The sequence below is a fragment of the Pristiophorus japonicus genome, chromosome 2 (genome assembly GCF_044704955.1).
Source record: "Pristiophorus japonicus isolate sPriJap1 chromosome 2, sPriJap1.hap1, whole genome shotgun sequence".
Lineage (NCBI taxonomy): Eukaryota > Metazoa > Chordata > Chondrichthyes > Pristiophoridae > Pristiophorus > Pristiophorus japonicus.
Genome location: NC_091978.1, coordinates 265,581,009 through 265,594,916, shown reverse-complemented (window position 1 = coordinate 265,594,916; position 13,908 = coordinate 265,581,009).

The following is a 13,908-nucleotide window of genomic DNA, read 5'->3' as shown; positions in this document are numbered from 1 at the left end:
CCCCGTTCGAAAATATGACTCACCCCTAATCAAATTATGAATGTGGACTATCATCTACCTAATTAATATGGACAGTGGACAATAGTCCTGAGATCACTGCTGTGATGGCCCATCAAAGGGGAGGCCCAAACCGATTGACTCCCAGGACTGTTACAATGGACCAGCAGACTTTGAGGCACCAATGTGCACTGAAACAATACCACTGTCCTCACAACTACCTGTATCTGTAACATCTTCTGATTAAATATTCAAAGCTATCTCCCCGCCCAAACTTACACAATGGACCACCAACTGAGTATGGGCGCGAAAAGGCCAGAACTAAATTGGATACAAATATAGGACCTACGGAACCACCGAGAGGAGAGAAGCAGTTGGAGCAGTAGGAGAAGGAGTCGAGGAGCAGTAGCAGTCACAGACAGACAGAAACCGAGAGAGAATGGAGACGGACAGTTACCAGCTGGGAAACCTACCATCGAACGGGCCCTGGACTCAACTTGTGTGCAGAATATACAACCCAACGACCGAGAGGCCCAACATCATCTCAAGAAGCCGAGCTGCACACCGAACAACGCTCCGAGGCCAACCAGCTGAAGAACCGGAGACCGAAGTAACTGGGAGAGGCAACATTCACTCCAGCTATCCCGTAAACCAACCAACCTAAGGCTAAAAAAATAATTGTCAAAAGGGATCGTAAGTATTATCCTCGCATTTCTTTTCCCAACTGTCAGCCTAGGTCAGTCAGGTAAAAAGGGTGGTGGGGGTAGTGTTGGAAATGTCTTGTAAAGATAAAATTGTGTGAGGTTTTTGTTGTGTCCGTTTCTTCCCATAGATTTTCATAGTTTATAAGTGTGTGTCAGATATGTGTTCTGATGAAGTTTGACCTTGTTGGAAACTTACCGTGGTTAATAAATTGGACATACCCGTTTTTTTTTTGTTCCAAGGGCCACTTGTCTCTGAGTGTTTTGTTTTCCCTTGTGGAAGCTCATAATCCACCAAAATTCTGAGGTTAGAACCAGATAGGGGTGCTAGGGCGCTTCGAAACCGCCAGTTTAGTGGTCAGCGAGCCAGTAGCTGTTGGACCATCCCCTAGAAAGGGCAGAGAAGCCCAATACACCAACAGCCACAAAAGACCCCCATAATTGGGCAGAGCAAAAACCCCCTACAACATTAATGGGCCCGTCAAAATATGACAAAGAGATATCAAGCCCACCAAAAATTAAACAAAGAATCAGGGCTGATTTGGTGCAAAGGTTAGAATAGCTCCCAAAGTATAACGGGGGCCCTGTTTTTAACAAAGTTTATGCATAGCATCACAGAGCATCAAGAAGGGTAGAGAGAGAGACCACCGCAGCAGTTCTAACAAGCCTCTCCAGCCTCGGCGACACGACCGGGACCACACTGCCCTGCCATTGAGAAGGAAGGAAAACATCGCCACGGCAGAGAAAGCAGCCCCAGAACCTCGGACATCACCATCTCGGCAGCAACCAACCACAGCCAATGTGGTACCATCGAAAACACCACAATCGACCAACTCAGAAACAAAACTCCTCAAAGAAGAAACCGAAGATTCGAAAGTTTCCACTCTACAATCTAGTCCTGACTACCAACAGGTGAAGCATTAACTCAAAAGACTTTTAAAACCTATTTCTAATGAAAGAAAGTGGGTATAAGTCCAATACGCGCCCTACTGCATCAGCGGACACCACCCAACTGAAGACCACGCAGTGATAAGTCCTCTATGACGTTCGGGGTAGGGCAAGCAGAACCTACAGAGTCCAGCGAACCCCGGAATCATGAACCACTACCAACTGACAATGAAGGATTGGTGAGCATGGTCCTTGTTTGCCCTGGAGTTTAACCTCGTCAGAGTTAGGCATTGGGATGTGGGAGGTGTATTATTTCTGTAACCCCTTTGAATGTGTGATATAGTGTTCTTTATTTGAATGATTACAAGTTTGACATTGTATTTCCTTGTCTTTAATAAAATCGAAGTTCTTTGCACCAAACCAGTTGTCTCTTGTACTTTGTCACATCCCCCAAATAAATCCAAAGTCTCGAACCCAGGGAATGGGAGCGATTCGAATCGCTCAGAAGGTCAGAGGTGAAACTGGGTGTTGTGTAATGAGAGAGGATTAATTAGCAATCTCGTTGTGCGAGGCCCCTTGGGGAAGAGTGACCATAATATGGTGGAATTCTGCATTAGGATGGAGAATGAAACAGTTAATTCAGAGACCATGGTCCAGAACTTAAAGAAGGGTAACTTTGAAGGTATGAGGCGTGAATTGGCTAGGATAGATTGGCGAATGATACTTAAGGGGTTGACTGTGGATGGGCAATGGCAGACATTTAGAGACCGCATGGATGAACGACAACAATTGTACATTCCAATCTGGCGTAAAAATAAAAAAGGGAAGGTGGCTCAACCGTGGCTATCAAGGGAAATCAGGGATAGTATTAAAGCCAAGGAAGTGGCATACAAATTGGCCAGAAATAGCAGCGAACCCGGGGACTGGGAGAAATTTAGAACTCAGCAGAGGAGGACAGGGAAAATGAAGTACGAGAAGAAGCTTGCAGGGAACATTAAGGCGGATTGCAAAAGTTTCTATAGGTATGTAAAGAGAAAAAGGTTAGTAAAGACAAACATAGGTCTCCTGCAGTCAGAATCAGGGGAAGTCATAACGGGGAACAAAGAAATGGTAGACCAATTGAACAAGTACTTTGGTTCGGTATTCACTAAGGAGGACACAAACAACCTTCCGGATATAAAAGGGGTCAGAGGGTCTAGTAAGGAGGAGGAACTGAGGGAAATCTTTATTAGTCGGGAAATTGTGTTGGGGAAATTGATGGGATTGAAGGCCGATAAATCCCCAGGGCCTGATGGACTGCATCCCAGAGTACTTAAGGAGGTGGCCTTGGAAATAGCGGATGCATTGACAGTCATTTTCCAACATTCCATTGACTCTGGATCAGTTCCTATGGACTGGAGGGTAGCCAATGTAACCCCACTTTTTAAAAAAGGAGGGAGAGAGAAAACAGGGAATTATAGACCGGTCAGCCTGACCTCAGTAGTGGGTAAAATGATGGAATCAATTATTAAGGATGTCATAGCAGCGCATTTGGAAAATGGTGACATGATAGGTCCAAGTCAGCATGGATTTGTGAAAGGGAAATCATGCTTGACAAATCTTCTGGAATTTTTTGAGGATGTTTCCAGTAAAGTGGACAAAGGAGAACCAGTTGATGTGGTATATTTGGACTTTCAGAAGGCTTTCGACAAGGTCCCACACAAGAGATTAATGTGCAAAGTTAAAGCACATGGGATTGGGGGTAGTGTGCTGACGTGGATTGAGAACTGGTTGTCAGACAGGAAGCAAAGAGTAGGAGTAAATGGGTACTTTTCAGAATGGCAGGCAGTGACTAGTGGGGTACCACAAGGTTCTGTGCTGGGGCCCCAGCTGTTTACATTGTACATTAATGATTTAGACGAGGGGATTAAATGTAGTATCTCCAAATTTGCGGATGACACTAAGTTGGGTGGCAGTGTGAGCTGCGAGGAGGATGCTATGAGGCTGCAGAGTGACTTGGATAGGTTAGGTGAGTGGGCAAATGAATGGCAGATGAAGTATAATGTGGATAAATGTGAGGTTATCCATTTTGGTGGTAAAAACAGAGAGAAAGACTATTATCTGAATGGTGACAGATTAGGAAAAGGGAAGGTGCAACGAGACCTGGGTGTCATGGTACATCAGTCATTGAAGGTTGGCATGCAGGTACAGCAGGCGGTTAAGAAAGCAAATGGCATGTTGGCCTTCATAGCGAGGGGATTTGAGTACAGGGGCAGGGAGGTGTTGCTACAGTTGTACAGGGCCTTGGTGAGGCCACACCTGGAGTATTGTGTACAGTTTTGGTCTCCTAACTTGAGGAAGGACATTCTTGCTATTGAGGGAGTGCAGCGAAGATTCACCAGACTGATTCCCGGGATGGTGGGACTGACCTATCAAGAAAGACTGGATCAACTGGGCTTGTATTCACAGGAGTTCAGAAGAATGAGAAGGGACCTCATAGAAACATTTAAAATTCTGACGGGTTTAGACAAGTTAGATGCAGGAAGAATGTTCCCAATTTTGGGGAAGTCCAGAACCAGGGGTCACAGTCTAAGGATAAGGGGTAAGCCATTTAGGACCGAGATGAGGAGAAACCTCTTCACCCAGAGAGTGGTGAACCTGTGGAATTCTCTACCACAGAAAGTAGTTGAGGCCAATTCACTAAATATATTCAAAAGGGAGTTAGATGAAGTCCTTACTACTCGGGGGATCAAGGGGTATGGCGAGAAAGCAGGAAGGGGGTACTGAAGTTTCATGTTCAGCCATGAACTCATTGAATGGCGGTGCAGGCTAGAAGGGCCGAATGGCCTACTCCTGCACCTATTTTCTATGTTTCTATGTTTCTATGAGAGGGGGGGAGGGAGAGGAGAGGGGAGGAGAGGGGGGGAAGAGGAGAGGGGAGGAGAGGGGGGGAAGAGGAGAGGGGAGGAGAGGGGAGGAAGAGGAGAGGGGAGGAGAGGGGGGGGGAGAGGAGAGGGCCGAATGGCCTGCTCCTGCACCTATTTTCTATGTCTCTATGTTTCTATGAAACTGACCCCACACACCACCCCCTACAGAATCAGCAACTTTAGAGGCTCCCTAGAATAATAAAAATTCACAATATTGTAATCATGTATTACAGACACACAAACATTAGATTTTGGTATGAAATCTACTGCTACAATCAGATCAGTTACAATCACAAGTGATGTTACAACAGAAGCATAGAATTGCTTGCAAGTGAACTTATAGTTTGTTCATGTTAACTTGATGTTAACCCTGGTTTGTCACCAGGGCTGTATAATTCAATTAGGTAAATATAAAGTCTATTCTTCATCTTTTGGTTACTAATTACTGCCTTTGTTACCTCTAAACTCGACTATTCCAATGCTCTGCTGGCCAGCCACCCTCCATAAAATGGAGCTCATCCAAAACTCTGCTGCCCATAACCCAACTCACACCGAGTCCCGTTCACTATCACCCCTTTGCTTCCTGACCTACATTAGCCCCCATTCCGGCAACACCTCAATTTAAAAATTCTCATAATTGTTTTCAAACCCTTCGATGCTTCACCTCTCCCTGTCTCAGTAACCTCCTCCAGCCCTACAATTCTCTGAGATCACTGAGCTCCTCCAATTTTGGCCTCTTGCATGTCCCTGATTTTCATTGCTCCACCTGTGCCTTCAGCGGTTTAGGCCCTAAGCTCTGGAATTCGCACCCTATATCTCTCTGCCTCTCCACCTCTTTCCTTTAAGATACTCCTTAATACCTATCTATTTGACCAAGTTTTTGGTCACCTGACCAAATATCTCCTTATGTGGCTCAGTGTCAAATTTTGTTTGATAATGTGCCTGTGAAGTGCTTTGGGACATTTTACTACATTAAAGGTGCTATATAAATACAAGTTGTTATTGTTGTTACTTGCACTGTATTGACTATAGCATGCTTCTCAGCAGGTTAAAAAGAGCAATGTCTTATGATAAAACTCAAGAACGTAGAAGCCTAGAGATGTACCTGTATTCTGCGCTCAGAATACCGCCTGTCGTGCAGACCTGCCAGCAGCGGTAAGTATGAAGATCTGCAAAAATGGTAAATTAAAGTTTTTATTTTTAAATTATTTTTCAGTGATTCGATAGATAAGTGGCTTGTAAATGTTTAGTGATTTTTTTTCCCCAATTTTTTTGGGAGTGTTTTTCGCCCCCCCAAGGCCTCTCTTGCAGCGGTATCGACCTCGGACTAAAGTTGCCGAAATTCGTGGTTTGTGCCGCGAATCCTCGTGCAACGCCAATTTTTACCACTCCGCAAATTAAAGGTTGAATATCCAGCCTACCAACAGTAGTGAAGCGAAAACGGTAATTTTGGCGAAAAAAATACTGTTTTTGAAAACTGAATTTCCAGCCCTAGGAGTTGGCTTCTGAAGTCAGTTTCAACTGGATGAAAAACTGTTTATAACAAATCTGCATAATTCTCTCAAGCTGACAGAAACCTGTCCAGGTATAAGGATAGCCTTGAGTATAGGAAGTCTTCTATTTATGTGGAAAATAGTGGCAAAGTAAAATATGGCAGTTGATTGTCAAATTTCTAATGTAAGGGAGACTAGCTGTATGAACAGTTCGTGCTGATGTGTGGGTAAAATTATTTATCCCACGGGCACCTGCCAAATTCTCCTACAGTGATGAGTAATTTAGCAATTTTGAAGCAACAAGGAGAGATGTTGATTCTGAAAAATCAAGGTGATTCTGAAAAAAGCCAATACTTTTTTTTGGTGGCACAAATGTCATTTAACAGAAAATATAGAGCAGAAGACACAAGAATAGAAACATACAGAAACTTAGATCCAAGCCAATAAAAAAATACAAAGATGTAAGCTGCAATTATTTATGGCCAACCCTAAAAATTTTGAATCAAACTAGTAGTTCTAGAAGGTATGGAAATCAGGTTGTGCTTAACTCTACTTCAAGCGGCCAGGCTTAGTATTTGGAAGAGATTGAAAGAGCAATTCTGTCTTTCATTCAGACCAAGACTGAAAGATAGCAGATAGTAAAATATAAAAATGATTATATCAAAAGGACCAGTGAATAGGTCAATTAATACAGCATAGTAAATAGATCCCAGGCTGCACTGAACCTGAAACTGGGAAAATCCATAAATGGAAATAATGACCAAATGTAAGAATCATCGAAAGATAGAATTATACAGCACAGAAGGAGACCATTTGGTCCATCGTGCCTGTGCTGCTCTCATTCCCAGCTCTTTCCTCATAGACCTGTAATTTTTTTCCCTTCAAGTATTTATCCAATTCTCTTTCAAATGTTACTATTGAATCTACTTCCTCCACCCTTTCAGGCAATGCATTCCAGATCACAACACCTCGCTGTGTAAAAAATGTTTCCTCATGTCGCCTCTAGTTCTTTTGCCAATTAACTTAAACCTGTGTCCTCTGGTTACCGCCACTTCTGCCACTGGAAACCATTCATGTTTTTGAACACTTCTATCAAATATCCTCTTAACCTTCTCTACTCTAAGGAGAACAATCCCAGCTTCTCCAGTCTCTTCACATAACTGAAATCTCTCATTCCTGGTATAATTCTAGTCAATCTCCTCTGCACCCTCTCTAAGGCCTTGACATCCTTTCTAAAGTGTGGTGCCCAGAATTGGACACAATATTAGGACAAACCAGCATTTTATAAAGCATAAGTTCCTTGCTTTTGTACTCTATTCCTCTATTAATAAAACCAAGGATCCAATACGCCTTTTTAACTGCCTTCTCAACTTGTCCTACCACCTTCAAAGATTTGTGCACATACACTCCCAGGTCTTTCTGTTCCTGCGCCCCCTTTAAAAGTTCATTTTGCCTCTCCTTATTCTTCCAACCAAAATGTATTACTTCACTCTTCTCTACGTTAAGTTTTGTCTGCCATGTGTCTTTCCATTTCACCAGTCTGCTACTATCCTCCTTATTGTCTACTGTATTTCCGAGTTTCGTGTCATCTGCAAACTTTGAAATGATGCCCTGTGTATCCAAGTGCAAGTCATTTATATATATATATATCAAAAAGAGTAGTGGTCCTAATATTAATGCCTGGGGAACACCATTGTATACCTCCCTCCAGTCTGAAAACACCCATTTGCCACTACTCTCTGCTTTCTGTCCCTTAGCCAATTTTGTATCCATGCTGCCACTGCCCCTTTAATCTGATGGGCTTTAATTTTGCTAACAAGTCTTGGTAAGGGTGATATCCCAGTATCCTGGCTAACAAATGCTGTTTAATATTTTTCACTGGTGGAAGTTTATGACAATGGATTCAAGTAGGTTAACTGAAAATATGGTCAACATAAATAGTTTATTTATTAATAAGTTCACTAAGTAAGATAGAATTGAGGTGTCAGCCATGGTTCAGTAGTAGCACACTTATCTCCAAATCAGAAGGTCGTGGGTTCAAGCCCTACTTCAGAAAGTTGTGTTGATAATCTGTTGATAAGTGTGTTGACACTTCAGTCTATTACTGAAGGAGTGCTGCACTTTCAGGGATCTCATCGTTTGGATGAGACATTAAATCGAGGTCTCACCTGTCCTGTTCGGTGAAGGTTAAAGATCCCATGACACTATTTGAAGAAGAGCTGGAGAGTTCCCCAAGTATCCTGCCCCTCAACCTGCATCATAAAAGTGTTATCCAATCACTTACTTCATTGCAAATTGATGGACATTGTTCTTTACAAATTAGCTGCCATATTTGCCTGCATGACAACAGTGAGAACACTTCAAAAGAAAAGTACTTAATTGGCTGTGAAGTGATTTGGGACATCCTGAAGTCATGAAAGTTGCTATATGAATGAAAATTCCTTCTTGTAAAATATGTGTCCATTGACCTGAATACAAAATAGTAAGCGTTCCAAAGTTGATGCCAAGGGCTACCCTGCTTGTAACCTATTTGCAGAAGTTTCCCATTTTATGGCTGTCCACTGTTTTATGTTTTTAAGCCAACTTTGTAAGTCACCTTATACATCTTGTTCCATTATTGCTCACCATAGCCATTAAACACTGATGTGGCATCCCCAGTTCATGTTAGTAATGTTTTCAAAGTACTCTAACAGGTTAGTGAATGAAGTGATTATGTCCACCGCTTTTTTTTGTGCTTGTGCGCCCATTTGGTACTGTGCATTCATAATCGATGCAGTCACACACGCACAGTACCAAACGGTGCGGCCTACATCGTCATGCTTTCCTTGGCTCCATACAGAAAAGGTCAGGGGATCGGATGGGGCGGAGGGAAGAGGAAAGAGGATCAAAGGGGGGAGAGGAGAGGGGATCGAAGGGGTGAGTGAGGGGATTGAAGTGGGGGAGAGAGGAGAGGGGAGTGAAGTGGGAAAGAGGGGATCAAAGGGGTGAGTGAGGGATTGAAATAGGAGAAAGAGGACAGGGGATTGAAGAGAATGAAGAGTAGAGGGGATCGAAGGGAGGAGGGTAGAGGGGATCAAGAGTGAGAGAGAACAGGAGTTTGAAGGGAGGAGATGAGAGGGGATCCAAGATGACAGAGGAGAGGGGATCCAGTGGGGGAGGGGAGGGAGGAGAGGGAGGAGAGGGGATTCCATGGGGGAGAGGGAAGAGAGGAGAGGGGATCCTCAGGAACTAGGGGAGAGAACATCAAGAACTTGTTGGGGAGGAACGTGGTGAGAACAGTGCTGATTGGGGAAGAATGTGATCCAGGTCTAAAGGCAGGAAAGGTCTGTTCTCTGAAAGCAGTAGTGTTACCACTGTGAGCTATGAAAGCAATAGTGTTACAACTGTGAGCCTGGCTGTCACAATGAAGGGATCAAATTCCACATTGCAAAGACCTTGATTACTCAGGCAGGCAGGATCAAATTACACATTCCAATCAAACTGCTGGGTGTGTCTTGTCCTCCAAGAGGACCAATTCGAAATTTTGGCCTAGATTTTGGCAGGGCTCAGAGGACGGGTACGGGGGTGGGACCGATGCCAAATATGAAAGACTGACAGCGGATTGACAGCCCACTGTGAAACCACCTCCGTGTGAACTTCCCAAATACTGGGTCTGTCTGCGCTTTACAACTATTTTGTTGTGATCAGTAAAACATAATCATTAACTCAAGTGGCCCCTGGTTTTTTTGGTTGTTTTTTGGGTTTTTTTTGAGGGCACCAGAAACACAAATTATACAAGTGCCCCCTGGCTAAAATGGGGGAGGGGGGGCACTAAAACTGACAACTTCAACAAATTAAACTTTAAACATTAAATCAACTTAAAATTTGGTTGCCGGGGTGAAACATAGAAACATAGAAAATAGGTGCAGGAGCAGGCCATTCGGCCCTTTGAGCCTGCACCACCATTCAATATGATCATGGCTGATCATTCAACCTCAGTACCCCACCCCAGCCTTCTCTCCATACCCCCTGACCCTTTAGCCGTAAGGGCCACATCTAACTCCCTTTTGAATATGTCCAACGAGCTAACTCAATAACTTTCTGTGGCAGAGAATTCCATAGGTTCACAACTCTCTGGGTGAAAAGGTTTCTCCTCATCTCGGACCTATATGGCTTACCCCTTAGACTGTGTCCCCTGGTTCTGAACTTCCCCAACATCGGGAACATTCTTCCTGAATCTAACCTGTCCAGTCCCATCAGAATTTTATACGTTTCTATGGGATTACATAATTGGAACATAAGAACATAAGAATTAGGAAAAGGAGCAGGCCATCTAGCCCCTTGAGCCTGCTCCGCCATTCAATAAGATCATGGCTGATCTGGCCGTGGACTCAGCTCCACTTACCCGCCCGCTCCCCGTAACCCTTAATTCCTTTATTGGTTAAAAATCTATCTATCTGTGATTTGAATACATTCAATGAGCTAGCCTCAACTGCTCCTTGGGCAGAGAATTCCACAGATTCACAACCCTCTGGGAGAAGAAATTCTTTCTCAACTCGGTTTTAAATTGGCTCCCTGTATTTTGAGGCTGTGCCCCCTAGTTCTAGTCTCTCCGACCAGTGGAAACAACCTCCCTGCCTCTATCTTGTCTATCCCTTTCATTATTTTAAATGTTTCTATAAGATCACCCCTCATCCTTCTGAAATCCTACGAGTAAAGACCCAGTCTGCTCAATCTATCATCATAAGGTAACCCCCTCATCTCCAGAATCAAGCCTAGTGAATCGTCTCTGTACCCCCTCCAAAGCTAGTATATCCTTCATTAAGCAAGGTGACCAAAACTGCACGCAGTACTCCAGGTGCGGCCTCACCAATACCCTATACAGTTGCAGCAGGACCTCCCTGCTTTTGTATTCCATCCCTCTCGTAATGAAGGCCAACATTCCATTCGCCTTCCTGATGACCTGCTGCACCTGCAAACTAACTTTCATGCACAAGGACCTCCAGGTCCCTCTGAACCGCAGCATGTTGTAATTTCTCCCCATTCAAATAATATTCCCTTTTACTGTGTTTTTTTCCAAGGTGGATGACCTCACATTTTCCGACATTGTTTTCCATCTGCCAAACCTTAGCCCATTCGCTTAACCTATCTAAATCTCTTTGCAGCCTCTTTGTGTCCTCTACACAAGCCGCTTTCCCACTAATCTTTGTGTCATCTGCAAATTTTGTTACACTACACTCTGTAGATTCCCTCTCACTCTTCTAAATTGCAGTGAGTATAAGCCTAGTTGTTCCAGTCTTTCCTCATATGTCAATCTTGCCATCCCGGGTATCAGTCTGGTGAACCTTTGCTGCACTCCCTCAAAAGCAAGCAAGTCCTTGCTCAGATTAGGAGACCAAAACTGCACACAATACTCAAGGTGTAGTCTCATTAAGACGCTATATAACTGCAGTAAGACCTCCCTGCTTCTATACTCAAATCCCCTCGCTATGAAGGCCAGCATTTGCTTTCTTTACTGCCTGCTGTACCTGCATGCCTATCTTCAATGACTGATGTACCATGACACCCAGGTCTCGTTGCACCTCCCCTTTTCCTAATCTGTCACCATTCAGATAATAATCTACCTTCCTATTTTTGCCATCAAAATGGATAACCTTACATTTATCCACATGATACTGCATCTGCATTTGCCCATTCAGCTAACCTGTCCAAGTCTCCCTCTTAGCATCCTCCTCGCAGTTCGCACTGCCACCCAGCTTAGTGTCATCTGCAAACTTGGAGATATTACATTCAATTCCATCGTCTAAATCATTAATTGTAGGCGACCTGGGAGCCCATGAACCGACTTAAAAACTTATTGCACGGAACTGCTCCATGCAACACTCTCCAGGCCAAGTCCCCAATAAATAGAGGGAGGACTCCCACGTAGAGTGCACTCCATTGAGGACCCGCGCCTCCTCTGGAAGGCAAGATGGTGCGCCATGGCGTGTCCGGATGGCAGACGAGGATGGCAACGTGGAGCGTGTGCAAGAGCAGCCTGTACAGGAATCCCCTCCGTGCAGAACTGAAAGGCACGGAGGGGATTTCCCCAAGGAGACTCAAGTTGTGAGGCGCCAGCTTCCGAGGGAGGTTTCGGGGCTTGGCGCAAAGAGGATTTTCAACCCGACAGGGGTCAGTTCGGACGGGATCTCCCCACGTGCTTGAGCTTCCTCGACACACCTAATGGAGTCAGGGCTGAGCGCTGTTTTTAGTGACTCGATGGCATTGGCCGCGCGCCGGACGTCGGCCCAGGATAAGCGCCGTGCCAGCTCGTCAGGCACCATTCCAGCCCACTCCTTCGCAATTGAGCAGCTCCCTGATCCTGGTCACCTCGCCAGCCACTGTCCTCTTGTCTGCCTGCCACCTAAAATCGCAATTGTGAAGGTACGGATTCCTGAGCAGCGGCTCCCCTGCGCTTTACAACTCTTTTGTTGCAAAACAAAAATAACGTTAAATCAAGTGCCCCCTTATTAAAGACGGGGGGGGGGGGGATGTGTGGGGGGACCACTCCAAACACTTTTCAGGTGCCCTTTTTTTGTTTCCCCTGCGCTTTACAACTCTTTCGTGGAAAACAAAATTAGACAGTTAATTCAAGTGCCCCCTGATCTGGGGGACACTCCAAACGCTTATCACGGCCTTTTTTTGGGGGGGGTTTTTCTGGTTTTTTTGGGCACTGAAACCATAAATTTACAAGTGCCCCCTATAAAAGAGGAGAGGGATACTAAAATCGGCAATAAAACAAATTAAACTTTAAAATGTATAAAATCAAATTAAAATTTGCTTGCCGGGGGTGATGATGCACTCCAGTCCCTCCGGCGCACACCTCTTGCAGAAGGCCGCGAGCGTACCAGTGGACACCGCGTGCTCCATCTTCAGGGACACCCTGGCTCGGATGTAATCGCAGAAGAGAGGCAGGCAGTCGGGCTGAACGACCCCCTCGACCGCCCGTTGCCTGGACCGGCTGATGGCACTCTTGGCCGTACCCAGGAGCAGTCCTACGAGGAGGCCCTCGGACCTACCCGCTCCCCTCCGCACAGGGTGCCCATAGATCAGGAGTGTGGGACTGAAGTGCAAACAAAATTTGAGGAGCAGCCCCTTTAAATAGTGGAACAGGGGTTGCAACCTCGCACATTCTATAAAAACATGGAACATGGACTCTTCCAGACCGCAGAAATTGCAGGCGGCCTGGGAGCCCATTAACCAACTTAAAAATTTGTTGCACGGGACTGCTCCGTGCACCACCCTCCAGGCCAAGTCCCTGATAAATAGTGGGAGGACTCCCGTGTAGAGTGCACTCCATCGGGGACCCCCGCCTCCTCCGAACGGCAAGATGGTACGCCATGGCGTGTCCGGACGGTAGACGAGGATGTCAAGGTTGAGAGTGTGCAGGAGCAACCCGTACAGGAAACCCCTCCGCGCAGAACTGAAAGGCTCGGACGGGATTTCCTCGAGGCGGCTCAAGTTGTGAGGCACCGGCTCCCCTGCGCTTTACAACTCTTTTGTTGGAAATAAACAGTTAAATCAAGTGCCCCCTGATCTGGGGGACACGCCAAACATTTTTCCAGGCCCTTTTTTTTGTATTTTTTGTAGTTTTCTTTTTGCTTTTTTTCCTGCGTTTTACAGACCCAACACTAAGCGGCAGGTGAGCCAATTGAAAGGTTAAGAGCTTGTTAAAAGATACTGAAACAACATTTTACCATCTACTTAACATTTTTCCAGGTCGCCCTGGAAATGGGGTCATGCTGCAGGTGGTCGGAAATGTGCAGCTGCAATCGAACGAACCTGCAAAACGGTTAGCCGGGGTAGCTGGAGTTCTACTCTTGTAATTAATTAAACTAAATGTTTTATTCAGCAAATCATTCATGGCACAATTACAATAATAGCAATTCCAGCACCAGCAATGAC